General features: G+C 40.0%; 1 protein-coding gene across 1 annotated transcript in view; it reads left to right on the top strand.

Annotated features, from left to right (window-relative positions):
* Nucleotides 1-16573, top strand: part of LOC103211707 (sec1 family domain-containing protein 2-like) — a gene marked incomplete at its 5' end in the record, with an annotated part of 652747 nt that overhangs the window by 509247 nt on the left and 126927 nt on the right. The window lies entirely within an intron of this gene.

The following is a 16573-nucleotide window of genomic DNA, read 5'->3' as shown; positions in this document are numbered from 1 at the left end:
ATTGCCCAACCTTCCTTCCGAGGAGTGGCTGGTGGGTTTGAACCGCTAGCCTTCTGGTTAGCCGTCAAGTGCTTTAGGCACTAATCATATAGGACTTTTTAAAGCATATGTGATATTATATTGTCTATTATTACTCTGCAACTTGATTTTTCCACTTAATGTATCTTAGAATTCTTTCTAAGTCACTGCATAGGTCTACTTTATCCAATTTTTAATGACTACATAATATCCCATCTTATGAATTTAACCACTATTTATTGATGCATATATTAAGTAATTGTTTCTAATTATTCTCAATTACAGTGTATAATAAACACCCTTCTACATTCTTCTTTGTATCCAAGTAAGATTATTTCTAGGGTAGATTCCTAAAAGCATAATGGCTGGGTCAAAGGGACTATATATTTATCATTTTAGTAGATATCAAATATATTGTCCTCCAAAATGAATGTACTAATCTCTATTTCCACCAACCCTGTACACTATCACCAAACTTTCATATTATCAACATTTAAAATGTTCACCATTCTGATGAGGAGGTAAGATTATATTGTCGTGTGATTTAATTTTTAATACTTTTTAAGAACTTTTGTGTTAATAAATTCACATACTACGTACATGCAGGCACAGCTTGGAAGTGAGCAGAGCGGTTAGGAACAACTAAGGGAGACAAACTTGTTTGTCTATTTGTCATCCTGTTGTGGCTTGTGTTGCAGTGAGGTTGAAGGCTATGCCACTGGTGTTGCAAAATGCCAGCAGGGTTACCAATGGTGGACAGGTTTCAGTGGAGCTTCCGGACTAAGACACATGTAGAAGAAGGAAGAGGCCATCCACTTCTCAAAGAATTGACCAGTGAAAACCTTGTGATAGCACTGAAACACTGTCTGATATATTACTGGATAACTTTATGAATAGCCCTGAAACATTATCCCATATAGTCTGGAAGATGAGTCCCTCAGGTCAGAAGGCACTCCAAATATGCCTGGGGAAGAGCTGACTCCTCAAAGTAGAGATAACTTTAATGATATGGATGGAGTAAAGCTTTTAGGACCTCCATTGGCTGATGTGGCATGACTCAAAATGAGGAGAAACAGCTGCAAATATCCATGAATAATTAGAACATGGAATGTACAAAATAAGAATCTAGGAAAACTGGAAGTTGACAAAAATGAAATGAAACACATAAAGATTGATATCCTAGATATTAGTGAGCTGAAATGGACTGGTTTTGGTCATTTGGCCACAACTATATGATCTACTGGGAGCTCAGGTAGCATAGTGCCTAAGGCACTTGACTGCTAATCAGAAGGCTGGTGGTTCAAACCCACCAGCCACTCCTCAGAAGAAAGGTTGGGCAACCTACTTCCGTAGTGATACTGCCTCAGAAACCCAAGGAGGGGTTGCTATGAGTCGGATCCGACTCGACAGCACATAACAACAACAGCAAATATGATCTACTATGCCAGGAATGACAAACTGCAGAAGAATGATGTGGCACTCATCATCACAAAGACTGTTTCATGATCTTTCCTGAAGGACAATGCTGTCAGTGATAGGATCATATCCATATGCCTACAAGGAAGACCAGTTAATATTACTGTTATTCAAATCTGTGCACCAATCACCAAAGCCAAAGATGAGGAAATTGAAGATTTCTACCAACTTCTGCATCTGAAATTGACAAAACATACAATCAAGATGTGTTGATTATCACTGATGACTGGAATGCAAAAGTTGGAAACAAAGAAGAGTCACTGGTAGTTGGAAAATGCAGCCTTGGTGATAGAAATAATGCTGGAGACTGCATGATAGAATTTTGCAAGACCAGTGACTTATTCATTGCAAATACCTTTATTCAACAATGTAAACAACAGCTATACATGTGGATTTTGCCAGAAAGATTACATAGGAATTAGATTGACTACATATGTGGCAAGAGGTGGATGAAGAAGTTCAATATCATAGGCCAAAACAAGGCCAGGAGCTGATTGTGAAACAGACCATCAACTGCTCATATACAAGTTCAAGTTGAAATTGAAGGCAATTAAAACAAGTCCATGAGAGCCAAAATAAGAGCTTCATAACATCCCTCCTGAATTTAGAGACCATGTAAAGAATAGATTTGATGCATTGATGCATTGAACACCAATGACTGAAAAATAGATTTGAAGCATTGAACACCAATGACTGAAAACCAGAGGAATTGTGGGATGATATCAAGAACATCATCCATGAAGAAAGCAAGAGGGCATTAAAAAGACAAGAAAGGAAGAACAGACCAAAATGAATGTCAGGAGAGACTCTGAAACTTGCCCTTCAGTGGAAAGTAGCTAAAGCAAATGGAAGAAATGGCAAGATAAAAGATCTGAACAGAAGATTTCAAAGAGCAGCTAGAGCAGACAAAGCCAATTATTATAATGAAATGTGCAAAAACCTGGAGTTAAAAAAGCAAAAAGGAAGAACATGCCCAGCTTTTCTCAAGCTGAAAGAACTGAAGAGAAAATTTAAGCCTTGAGTTGGAATATTGAAAGATTCTATGGGCAGTATATTGAATGATGCAGGAAACATCAAAAGAAGTTGGAAGACATACACAGAGTCACTGTACCAAAAAGAACTGGTCAATGTTCATCCATTTCAGGAGGTGGCATATGATCAAGAACCAATGGTATTGAAGGAAAAAGTTGAAGCTGCACTGAAGGAGTGGACCAAAAATAAGACTCCAGGAATTGATGGAATACCCATTAAGTTGTTTCAACAAAAGGATGCTGCACTGGAGGCACTTACTCATCTACGCCCCAAAATTTGGAAGACAGCTACCTGGCCCACTGACTGGAAGAGATCCATATTTGTACCCATTCCAAAGAAAGTTGATCCCACAGAATGTGTAAATTATCAAACAATATCATTAACATCACACACAAATAAAATCCTGCTGAAGATAATTAAAAAATGGTTGCAGCAGTATATTGACAGAGCGCTTCCAGAAATGCAAGCTGGATTCAGAAGAGGATGTGAAACGAGGGATATCATTGCTGATGTCAGATGGATCTTGGCTGAAAGGAAAGAATGCCAGAGAGATATTTACTTGTGTTTTATTGACTATGCAAAATCATTCGATTGAGTGGATCATAACAAATTATGGATAACATTGCAAAGAATGGGAACCCTGTGCATAGACCAGGAGGCTATTGTTCGAACAGAACAAGGGGACACTGCATGGTTTAAAATCAAGAAGGGAGTGTGTCAGGGATGTATCCTTTCACCATACTTATTCAATCTGTATGCTGAGCAAATAATCTGTGAAGCTGGACTGTATGCAGAACATGGCATCAGGATTGGTGGAAGACTCATTAACAACCTGCAATATGCAGATGACACAACTTTGCTTGCTGAAAATGAGGAGGACTAGAAGCACTTACTGATGAAGAGTAGAGACTACAGTCTGCAGTATGGATTACACTCAATTGTAAAGAAAACAAAACCCCTCACAACGGGTCCAATAAAACAGCTTCACGATGAATGGAGAAAAACTTGAAGTTGTCAAGGACTTCATATTACTTGGTTCCACAATCAACACCAATGGAAGCAGCAGTCAAGACATCAGATGATGTATTGCATTGGGCAAATCTGCTGCAAAAAATCTCTTTTAGGTGATGAAGAGCAAGGATGTCTCCTTCAAGACCAAGGTGTGCCTAACCCAAGCCATGGTATTTTCAATTGCCTCTTACACATGTGCAAGTTTGACAGTGAATAAGGAAGGCAGAAGAAGAGTTGATGCTTTTGAGTTGTGCTGTTGGAGAAGAATGCTAAGGGTACCATGGACTGCTAGAAGGACTAACAGATCTGTCCCAGAATGCTTCTTGGAAGCGAGAATTGTCAGACTTCATCTCACCTACTTTGGTCATGTTGCCAGGAGTCGGAACCATTCCCTGGAGTAGGCTATCATGCTTGGTAAAGTGGAGGGTGAATGAAGAAGGAGAAGACCCTCAATGAGATGGACTGACACAGTAGCTGCAATGATGGCCTCAGGTCTAGCAAAGATCGTGAGGCTGGCAGAGGACCAGGCAGTGTTCGTTCTGCTGTGCATAGTGTCGCTATGAGTTGGAGACCCCTCGATGGCACCTAACAACAACAACAACTTGTATGCACACACACATAGGAGCCCTTTGTCTGACCATATTCTCATGTTTAGGTTCATCATAAATAAGCTTTGCTGTAGCCTCCAGTCATTACTGCCTCCAGAGTCCAATTTGAAGACAAAATAGGTGGCTACTATGGCAACCAGCTTTGTGCTAGATGGTAGGCGAAAAGAGAAAACGATATATTCCAGGATCCAAGTGAGACACTGAAATATATCCTCCCTACTGATGTAAATTGCTACCTCGAAATTACCTTTATAAAGACAAGCCTCTTTAAGTTATACATTGACTCTTCACAAAGGGACATTCACTAATGGAAAAGAGTTGTTCTACTCAAACAAGATCACTTGATAATCTCAGTGGTTCTTTGTGGATCTAATTACTGTGATTCTTCTATGAGATTAGCTAGTTGACAGTAATACACAGGGCTTTGAGGGAATAATATTCAGGAGGGAGGAGGTAGCCAAGAAATATCTATAGCTATGGTGGACACAGCAAGGTATGATTACCTTCCACCAGCACAAAAGCATGGGATACTGCAGGAAGAACATAGGCTGAAGAACAACTTCCCCTGTTCACCAGCAGACCTCACCTCACCTACCTATAACCTTGCTCAAAGGAATCTGTCTGATCAAGCATTAGGAGACAAGAGTCCAGCCAATTGACTGAAATGTATGGAAAACTAGATTCGAAAGTTGAAATACCTCCTCTATGATAACAGCTTGGGAGCTCTGGTAGCATAGTGGCTAAGACACTTGCCTGCTAACCAGACGGCTGGCGGTTCAAACCCACCAGCCACTCCTCGGAAGGAAGGTTGGGCAATCCTACTTCTGTAGTGATACTGCCTTGGAAACTCGCTATGAGTCGGGTTTGACTCAACGGCACATAACAACAACAACATGGTAACAGTTTAGACATGAGAAGAGCACATAATCCATTGTGTCCTTGAAAACAAAGTGTAGATGGTAAATGTGCCATTAGGACAACATTGCTGTTTAGTTGCCGTTGAGTTGGCTCCAACTCATGGCAATCCATGTACAACAGAACAAAATGTTGTCTGGTCCTGTGCCATCTTCATGATCATGGGTATACTCAAGTTCATTTCTGCCATCTTCATGATCATGGGTATACTCAAGTTCATTTCTGCCATCTTCATGATCATGGGTATACTCAAGTTCATTTGTGCAGCCACTGCGTATTTTGGGTGCTTTCCAACCTAGGGGGCTCATCTTCCAGCAACATATTGAACAATATTCTGTTATGATCATAGGGTTTTCATTGACTAATTTTTGGAAGTAGGTCGCCTGGCCTTTCTTCCTTGTCTGGAAACTTTGCTGAAACCTATCCACCATAGTGACACTTCAGATATTTGAAATACAATAACATACTTCCAACATCCTAGTAACATGCATCACCACTGAAAAACCAGTGGTGGGTTAGAACGATCCCAGTGTTCTTTTATGGAGAAACAAAGTCATGGCTTCTGTTTGTTTCTAATGTCGAAAGAACAATATTTCCAATACCGTGTTCTGGCACGAACTCTGAAAGTTGGAATAATATAGTCGCTATTATTATTGTATGCCTATGGTCTCTTCTTTAGTGCTTTACCCTATTTGTCAAGTTTCCACTCTTTAAGTCTTAGACATGTGGGGCATGAGAAGGAGCCTAACACTTCTGAAACATGATTGCTAGAAGCACTTATCATGTTCAATGTTGTCTTCACCAACCACTGACCCTCTGGTGTTGAACTCAATAACTCTATTGCAACATGGACATGTATTTAAAATTAGATAAGCAGTAATATGTTATTTCTATGAATAATGAAATAACAAAAGAATTCTCAGTCTTGGTCTAAGCTCACATAAAATAAGTATTGAGGTCTTATGCTATAATTACATTTATCTCCACTAAAATAGACAGAATGTTTAAAATTGTAGGTGTTATCTATCATTCAGTAAAATCCATTGAGAATATTTTTAGTACTTATTATCCTTGTCAATTTCCAAGGATCTCATTTATCTGCTGAATAATTATTTGTACCACTGACATTCTGGGGCTTTTATGTGTAGGCTCTCATTTCAGTGTTTTGCTTGGTAAATAAAATGTTCTCACTGAGCTAAAAATAAAGGTATACCATGTATCTGAATTCACCCCTCCCATATAGTTCTATTTTAGGCACACTGAAGGGTTGGGAGAACAAGGAAGACAAGAGGGGTCATGCAGAGCCATTGCATTGTGTGCCCAGAGTCTCCCTTCCTGTCAACCCTATTATGCTAGGTTTTGGTTTACATAACAGATAAGCTCTATATGCCTACCTTCAACAGAGATTAAAAGAAAAAAAGCATGAGTTACTAACATGTTTTCTTTAATATGAGATATTTAGACTGCAGCACATTCAGCAAGACACGTACTTGATCATAGTGCAAGCTGGGGGCTGCTGCTTGCTTCCTTGTGTCATGCATTCCATCTTGAGTCATTGGTCTACTCCCACACCTTTGTTTTGTTTTAATTATTTCTTACCATTTTGGAATATTTTTCTTAGTAGCAACAGTATGAATGTCAAATTCAGATAATGCCAAATTCCCATCTGCTTAATGCTTTTTTTTTTTTTTTTGCTTTTCCCCCCTTCCATGGAATATGTATGTAGGCTATAGCTTTAGGTTGTCTATAGTCTTTGCTATATAGACAAATCCTATTTGGGTGAAGAATATTCTCATATTCTCACATCAAAAAGCTCAAAATTATTAAAATATTTCCAAGGCCAAGCCACTGCATCACTTATTTTGAGCAATATTCACTAGAGTGAAATACTTTCTCCTTGGGCCTTCTATACTTCTCACCCTGAGATATTGTACAATAAGAGTGCTACCTAAAGATAACATTAACAAAAGCTACCTTTCACTGAGTGCCAGGTACTATTTTAAGGCCTTTCCATATATGAACTCATTCACTACCCCAGAAACTCTGTGAAGAAGGTACTGCTATCACCCCTATTTAACAGATGAAGCTCAGTGAAGTTAGGTAACACAGCTAGTACTTAGCAGAACCAGGAATCATATCAGTGTCCCTGACTCTGGAGACCAGGTTCCTAACCCCATGCACTACTTCTCTAAAGTCAATACCTCCAGCCAAGGTGGTCGCATCCCTCCAGATCAGCTCCCACCTCCTCTCAGAAAATATCGGCACTGGAATTGGAACTCTTAACTAAAGAGACTCTCAAAATATCACTCATTTTCAAACTTCTCCCTCATGGCCCACACCCCACCCTCCACCCCATCTCTTGGTGAGATAACTCAGTAGCTAGTCTTTTGCCAAATTTTCTGCAGCTTCTGCTCTTCCCTTTCTTTTTTCTTTGGCTACCCACTTTCTACCATCTGCCATCTAGAGTCAAGATTTTAACCCTTCACCTCTACTTCCTATGCATTCTAATCCTTCCACACAGACACTAGAAAAATGTTCTATCTCATATATACTCTCTCCCCTGCTGTAGAAATAGCAATAGTATTACTTTAACTAATACAGAAAATTCACATGCCCTCCCAGCATTTACCATTCAATGGGTAACTTGCCCTTGTCCATACTTTGGAATGTCCTCATCCATCATCAGGGCAAGCCCTGGGTTTAATTTAAGGTAGGCAATCTGTTTCAGATGAAGCATTTGGGGCATGCCTTCTGTGTGCCAGATAAGTGAACCAGAGTGAGTGTCCGACTTCCAGAAGCTCCTGGTCTAAAGATAGAAACAGGTTCAACACAATAGGATGATGCTTCCATATAGTATTTCTTGGAGTCTTGAGACTAAGCCTCTGGGCAAGGAGCCCTAGAAGTGGAGCATTTAGCTTACCAGACTCTGCTACATAGATAGACTCATCAAAATAAGCTGCAACAAATGTCAGAAAAGCAGTCCACCCTATCTGCCATGCACGGCTTTGTTTTTATTCAGAGCAATTATTACGTTTTAGCATTTATTTCTACAATTATTTGTTTCTTATCTGTCTCCTCAACTAGGATGTAAGAGCCATGAAGTAGGAATTTTATCTTGTTCATAGTTGCATGCCCTGGAAACTATACCTGGTACATATTAGATACTCAGCAAATACATATTGAAAAAATAGATACTGTCAATTGGAAGTAGCCTTCTGGAACTGTGTTGAGAAGGGGTGTGATGGGTCATTTCACCTCTGCAGGAAAGAGCCCTAGGATTTAGCAATGTCTTACTCTGTCCTATAGGGTCACTGTGGGTTGGAATAAACTCAGTGGCAGTGGGTTTGGATTTTTGGTTTCATGGGCTTGGAGAGTCACAGCATCTAAGGCTGTTACATTGACGAAAGACAGCGACTGTGTCTTGATTTCCAATATAGGATTTCTTTCTTTTCCTAGACCCCATGGGCTTGGATAGTGGCCTAGAAGCCCCTAACCTGGAGACATTTCAACCCAAGAGAGCCATTTATTTCTTAACATCTAAATGGGAGGGATCTCCTTCTGAAGTTCAAAATAAGACCCATATCTCTGAGTATAATCAGAACAAGCCTGAGTCATTCTTGAGTCAGTTACTGGATTGTCAAGGGCCTCAAACCTGGTAATGTTCACCAGCCCCTGAGCTTCCTTAGATGCCTTGCTGACCTCCACTGGTTGTGTTCATTCTACTGTCAGGTGACCAGTCATCATTTATTAAGTGACTACTGTAGGTTAGACACTGTGGAAGATCTGGTGAATATGACAAAGACTCACAGATAAGCCGGGGAGACAAATGAGCAAATTGCCCTTCTGTCCTCCTGAGGTGGGGCACTACCACCCCACCCCATCCCAGAGAATGTGTGTTCCTTGCTTGGGTTTGAATTCCTGAGCCAGCTGGGCTGGGGGCTGCCATTAACACCAGGGTGGAGCTGCCTGTCTTGGCTTTCAGTCGGTACTTTGATGTCATCAGCCAGTGGCAGCATGCCGCCATAGTTGTGTGTGCCAAGGCAAGGCATATGGCATATTCTTACCAAATGTGCAAATCTGAGCAAGAAAAGAATTACGTTAATGGCACTTCTTTATTTGGTCACTGTTTCATACATGTTTCCTGAATGACCAGATGTCTTTCGACCTAGTGTTCCTATATATAACCATTAGAGTAATTTAGTTTTGTATGCTTTTTGTAGGCAGCATAGCATAATCACAAGACAAAGCTGGATTTGAAACCATCTCTGTCACTTACTTACTTTTATAACATTGGCTAAATCCCTTTCTTTCTCTAAACCTCAGTTTTCCACATCTATGCAAAGTCATTTGACTATGTGGATCATAACAAATTATGGATAACATTGTGAGAAATTGGAATTCCAGAGCACTAAATTGTGCTCATGCAGAATCTATACATAGACCAAGAGGAATACTGTATATAGTATTCTGTATACTGTGGTATATACTATACATACTGTAGAAGAGGAATACCTATACACAGGCCAAGAGGATCATAACAGGGAATACTGTGTGCTTTATAACCAGGAAGGGTGTGTGTGTGTGTCAGGGTCGTGTCGCTTCATCATACATCTTCAATCTGTATGTTGAGCAAATAATCCAAGAAGCTAGACTATATGAAGAAGAAGCATTTGAGGAAAATCAATAATATTATAATGATGAAAGTTTAGCCTTTGTTTTTTTTGTTGTTGTTAGGTGTCATCGAGTCAGCTCTGACTCATAGTGACCCTATGTACAACGGAACAAAACACTGCCTGGTCCTGTGCCAGGATCATGATCCTTGCTGTACCTGAGCCCATCATTGCAGCCACTGTGTCAATCCATCTTGTTGAGGGCCTTTCCCTTTTTCATGGACCATCCACTTTAACAAACATGACATCCTTCTCCAGGGAATGGTCCCTTCTGACAACATGACCAAAGTAGGTGAGATGAAGTCTGGCCATTCTTGCTTCCAAGGAACATTCAGGATGCACTTCTTCCAGGACAGATTTGTTCATTCTTCTGGCAGTCCATGGTACTTTCAGTAATCTTTGTCAACATCACAACTCAAAAGTATCAACTCTTCTTCCATCTTCTTTATTCATTGTCCAGCTTTCATATGCATATGAGGCTATTGAAAATACCATGGCTTAAGTTAGGTGCACCTTACTCTTCATAGAGACATATTCGCTCTTCAGCACTTTAAAGAGGTCCTTTGTAGCAGATTGTCCAATGCAATACATCCTCTGATTTCTTGACTGCTGCTTCCATTGCTGTTGATTGTGGACCAAGTAATACGAAATCTTTGACAACTTCAATCTTTTCTCCATTTATCATGATGCTGCTTCTTGGTCCAGCTGTGAGGATTTTTATTTTCTTTATGTTGAGGTGTAATCCATACTGCACACTGAGGACTTTAATCTTCATCAGTAAGTGCTTCAAGTCATCTTCACGTTCAGCAAGAAAGGTTGTGTCATCTGCATATTGCAGGTTGTTAATGAGTTTTCCTTCAATTCTGATACCACATTCTTCTTCATATACTCCAACTTCTCAGATTATTTACTCAGCATACAGATTGAATAAGTATAGTGAAAGGATACAATCCTGATGCACTCCCTTCTTGACTTTAAACCATGCAGTATCTCCTTGTTCTGTTCGAAAGACAGCCTCCTGGCCTATTTACAGGTTCCTCATGAGCACGATTAAGTGTTTTGGAATTCCCATTCTTTGCAATGTTATCCATAATTTGTTATGATCCACACAATCTAATGATTTTACATAGTCAATAAAACACAAGTAAATATCTCTCTGGCATTCTTTGCTTTCAGCCAGGATTCATCTGACATCAGCAATAATATCCCTCGTTTCACGTCCTCTTCTGAATCCAGCTTGCATTTCTGGAAGTTCTCTATCAATATTCTGCCATAACCTTTTTCTAAATTATCTTCAGCAGTATTTTAATTGTGTGTGATGTTAATGATATTGTTTGATAATTTCCACATTCTGTGGGATCACCTTTCTTTGGAATGGGTACAAATATGAATCTCTTCCAGTCAGTTGACCAGGTAGCTGTCTTCCAAATTTCTTGGCAAAAATGAGTAAGTCCCTTCCAGCATGGCATCCATTTGTTGAAAAATCTCAATAAGTATTCTATCAATTCCTGGAGGCTTGTTTTTGGCTCATTCCTTCAGTGTAGCTTCGGTGTCTTCCTTTAATACCATTGATTCTTGATCATATGCTGCCTCCTGAAATGGATGAACATCCACCAGTTCTTTTTGATACAGTGACTGTGTGTATTCCTTCTATCTTCTTTTGATGTTTTCTGCATCATTCAATATATTGCCCACAGAATCTTTCAATATTGCAACTTGAGGCTTGCATTTTTTTTCTTCAGTTCTCCGCTTCAGAAATGCCAAGTGTGTTCTTCCTTTTTGGTTTTCTAACTCCAGGTCTTTGCACATTTCATTATAATGATTGACTTTGTCTTCTCAAGCTGCTCTTTTGAAATCTTCTGTTCAGGTCTTTTATCTTGTAGTTTTTTCGATTTGCTTTAGCTACTCTGCGTTCAAGACTAAGTTTCAGAGTCTCTTCTGAATCCATTTTGGTCTGTTCTTCCTTTCCTGTCTTTTCAATGCCTTTTGCTTTCTTCATGGATGATATTCTTGATATTATCCCACAGTTCCTCTGGTTTTCAGTCACTGGTGTTCAATGAACAAATCTATCCTTTAGATGGTCTCTAAGTTAAGGTGGGATATAATCAAGGTCATATTTTGTCTCTCGTGGACGTGTTTTAATTGTCTTCAACTTCAACTTGAACTTGCATATGGGTAGTTGATGGTCTATTCCACAATCAGCTCCTGGCCTTGTTTTGGTTGAAGATATTGAGCTTCTTCATCACCCTTTTCCACAGATGTAGTCGATCTGGTTCCTGTGCACTCCATCTGATGAAGTCCACATGTACAGCTGCCATTTATGTTGTTGAAAAAAGGTATTTGCAATGAATAAGTCATTGCTCTTGCAAAATTCTGTCATGCAATTTCCAGCGTCATTTCTATCACCAAGGCCGTTTTCCAACTACTGGTGATTATTTTTTGTTTACAACTTTTGCATTCCAGTCACCAGTAATAATCAACACATCTTGATTGTGTGTTTGCTCAATTCCAGCCTGTGGAAGTTGGTAAAAATTTTCAATATCCTTGTCTTTGGCTTTGGTGGTTGGTGCAAAATTTGCATGATAGTATTAACTTGTCTTCTTTGTACGTGTATGGATATTATCCTATCACTGACAGCATTGTGCTTCAGCTTAGATCTTGAAACATTCTTTGTGGCAATGCATGTCACACCATTCCTCTTCAATTTGTCATTCTCAGCACAGTAGATCATATAGTTGTCTGATTCAAAATGTCCCAAACTGGTCCATTTCAATGCCTAAGATCTCACTCTATATGTGTTCCATTTCATTTTTGACAACTTCAGCTTCTAATTTTCCCAAATTCATACTTCATACATTCAGTGTTCCAATTATTAATGGATGTTTGCAGCTGTTTCTTCCCATTTTGTGTCATGCCACATCAGCAAATGGAGGTCCCAAAAACTTTACTCCATCCACATCATTAAGGTTGACTCTATTCTGAGGAGGCAGCTCTTCCACAGTCGTATTTTGAGTGCATTCCGACCTGAGGGGCTCAACTTCTGGCACTATATTGGACAGTGTTTCAAGGTTATTCATAAGGTTTTCCAGTAATTTAGACAGTGTTTCACTGCTATTCATAAAATTTTCACTGGCCAATTCTTTGAGAAGTGGATGGCCTCTTCCTTCTTCTAAGTCTGTCTCAGTCTGGAAGCTCTGCTGAAACCTGTCCACCATGGGTGACCCTGCTAGTATTTGAAATACCAGTGGCATAACCTTCAGCCTCAGAGCAACACAGAAGGCACCACAGTATGACAAACAGACTGACTAGTGGTGGTTAACCTTTGAGAATTAACAAATTATTTTAAGTATACAAAGTTTTAGTTAAGAATTACCAGCTACTTTAGTTACAATCCAAGGAGCTCTGGTGGCATAGTTGTTCAGGTGTTTGGCTGCTAACCAAACGGTTAATAGTTTGAACCCACTAGCTGCTCCATGGAAAAAATGAGGCAGTCTGCTTCCATAAAGATTTACAGCTTTCAAAACCCAGTGGGAATCACTAGGATTCTGAAACAACTTGATGGCAGTGAGTGAGTTTTAGTTACAATCCAGTCTTAAATATTCATCACAATAGGCAAGACCTGTGCTTACTAGTGTATTGCTGCTTAGCCCTAGTATCAGGATGAATTTGCAGGTAATAGAAGTACCTTTCTTTCCATATAACCTTGAATTTAGTCTTATCTTAATGTGTGCTGCCTTTTTTCCTAGTTATTAGCTTAAATTGGAAGTTTTTTTTACTGTGTTTGTACTGTACTTTTTATCATAATCAGTTGTTTGTTGATTAGCTGCAGTGCATTTAGGAGCACAGATTCTGGGTCCAGACAGCTGGGTTCAAATTCTGCTTCCACCATTAATTGTCTATGTGGCCTTGGGAAAATTATTTAACCTCTCTGTGCCTTTTTATTTTTTTCTCATCTATGAAATAAGTAGGATGATACCATGTGCTTCCTAGGGGTAATTATAAGGATTACGTGAATTAATACACATTGAGTGTTTAGAATAGTGCTTGGCACATAGCAAGTGCTCAATAAATGTTAATTAATATTTCTCATCATTGTTAAGTAGTTCTAATAGTGCAGTGGTTAAAACAATTGGCTGCTAACCAAAAGGTCAGTGGTTTGAATCTACCAGCTGCTCTGTGGGAGAAAGATGAGACAGTGTGCTTCCGTAAAGATTTACAGCCTTAGAAACCCTATGCAGCAGTTCTGCTCTGTCCTGTAGGGTCATTAGGAGGTGGAATCAACTTGGTGACAGTGGGTTTGGTTTCGGTATCATCATTTTTAGACACAGCGAGGAAATGAAAAGGAAGTTTGTTGCAAGCAGAGATCTTTATGTTTTGTTTCCTGTTGTATCCGTACTTAGAACAGTGCCACATGACAGACATGCAGTAAATATTTATCGAGTGGATGGATGAATGAGCTCTCCCAGGTGGAGTTTAAGTCAGCTTAATCCTTAATTCCTTCCTTGAAATAATAAGAGACCTTCCTTCTCCTAAAGCTACCTTGACCAACGCTGAATTTTTAAGATCCAGAATGGACCAGTGACTGACCCTCATAGCTGAGGGTTTTCATTTCCCCTTCACTTACCAACTCACTTTCAAAGAAATTCTGGCAGCAAGACTAATCTCAGGCTTCACTGACTTCCTCTCTTCACACACTCAGTTGGTGACTCTGGCATTAAGATACAGAACATCTCAAAGCAGAGGCTGGTAACAAAGAAGGCATGCTTCTATGGCAATTTGGATGGCATGTTATTTAACGTGGCTCTTTGCCCCACTGAGTTTCATTATGTTCTTACTGTCAGGAAGGGATGGGGAGACACAGAAAATGTGTGTGAAATTCAAAGCTGGTGAGCAATCTTCTTCCAGCCAGCTTCTTCCAGATGGCCTGCTTCCCTCCCGGGATCCACGCATTCCACTAAAACCCAGTCGTCAGCACCAGAACCTAGCCAGGCTTGTGGCTCCACCTTCCTTCCCAGTCTCTTTCATCCCTGTGTGTGCTCTCCTTCCCCCCACCCCCTGCCATGCACTCTGGCCTCTGAACTTTCTCAGTGTCAGTGCGCTGATGCATGAAAATAGTCCCAACACAAAATCTAACTATCTTTCTCTTCCTGAGCATGGACTGAAATTAGCCCTGTTTAGATTCCTTAGGCACTCTTCTTTCAATATGAGGGACTTGTTTCCTTGCAGTACATCTGGCAATTTTAGATAGTAGAGGAGATGGCTTTATGTAGTACACAAGCATGCCTTTAAGTAGCATCAAATCCCAGAGTGGGAAATTAAGTATTTTTCATTTTCCTCTCACTCACTCTTAGTCAAGGATAAAGTCTCAGCTTGGGACTAGGCTGTTCTGAACCTTCTCATTCATCTACTTCATTAATGGAGAGCAGACCTTGGGCTCAGGGATTTGACAGATGAGAGTATCCAACTAGAATTAATAAATTTTTTATTCTATTCATTTTTAGGGTTCCCTTCTCCGTATACTTGTGTTTCCATTTAAGGTATTGATATCCAATTCTCCTTTTAAATACATATAAGGTAAGAAAAGTGAGTTTATTTAAAGAATATCATTAAGTAAAGAAGGTAACAGATGGTACAGGTGTTAAGGTGGAAATTACAAAGGTGCTATGTGAATAGAATCGAGGATACACTATTTTAGACAAATGGCCAGCAAAACATGGCTAAGTCACTGTGCCTGGTACAACTCTGGTCATGTGAGTGTATCCTTCTTCCTGGAGAGAAGTAGGTTTCATAAACACAAAGCGTGGACATTGAATGGCCAGCTAGACAGGCCGAATCTGCAGGCATCTCTGGGACAGTATCAGAAGCTGTAGGGAAGCTGGCTATTCATTTATTTCATGGATCCACAGTGGTGAGCAAAACCAAAGAGGTCTTTGCCTTCCTATTGCTTACAGGCTACAGTAAACAAGGATACAGTCTATTCTGCCTGGCAGTCTGTTTGTGCAGCCAAAGAGATTCTGATCATATCATGCCTCTGCTCAAAATCTACTACAAACTTTTCACAGAGCAAAAATGTCCTCACCCTTTGGGTGAACAGAAGGGCAATGTACCAAATGTGAGTGATCAACACAGTAGCATTGAGGAAAAGGAAGACATAGAGCGGTACATGGGAGGTACAGACAACAAAGTTAAACCCTTCTGCATGTACAGTACTGCATTGTCTCTGATGGAAAGCATTAATCTATGGGTAGATAGATGGATGGACAGACATAACAATCAGATATGTCTAGGCAGGGGTGAGAATGCCCATGACGTAGAGTTGCATAGGGTTGGCAGACAATGTTTCTACATGCATATTTGTAAGTGCTGTAAGAATGTCCAGGTATATAATAGAGCTGACAAGAGACAAGGTTGTGATGGCTTCTTGGCCCACAGCCAGGTATGCAGAGGGAGTGAGTAGTTAGACCTGTGGGCTCAAGACCATGGTCCAAGGGGACATCAAGCTCAAGTGGCATAACATACTACACAAAAACATTGTTGTAAAGCGTCCTTTGGTGACTAACGACTGGGAACCTAAAAGCTTGCAAGCAGCCATCTAGATGCAGCAATAGGTTGCACCTTGTCCAGAGCAAAGAACAATGAAGAAAACCAAAGACACATGGAAACAATTAGTCCAAAGGACTGGTAGACCCAGGCCTCAGCCTGTTTGACCATGAGACCAGAAGAACTAGATGGTGCCTGGCTACCACTGTCAATCACTTGGAGGGGGAATTGGTGCAGGAGATCCTGGATAGAGTGGAAGAACAATGTGGAATAAAACTCAAAATCATTTAAAAAAAAAAAAAA

This window comes from Orycteropus afer, unplaced genomic scaffold (assembly GCF_000298275.1).
Source record: "Orycteropus afer afer isolate SDZICR_OR568_19922 unplaced genomic scaffold, OryAfe1.0 scaffold00777, whole genome shotgun sequence".
In the NCBI taxonomy this organism is placed as follows: domain Eukaryota; kingdom Metazoa; phylum Chordata; class Mammalia; order Tubulidentata; family Orycteropodidae; genus Orycteropus; species Orycteropus afer.
This window is presented reverse-complemented; position numbering and strand designations above follow the sequence as displayed.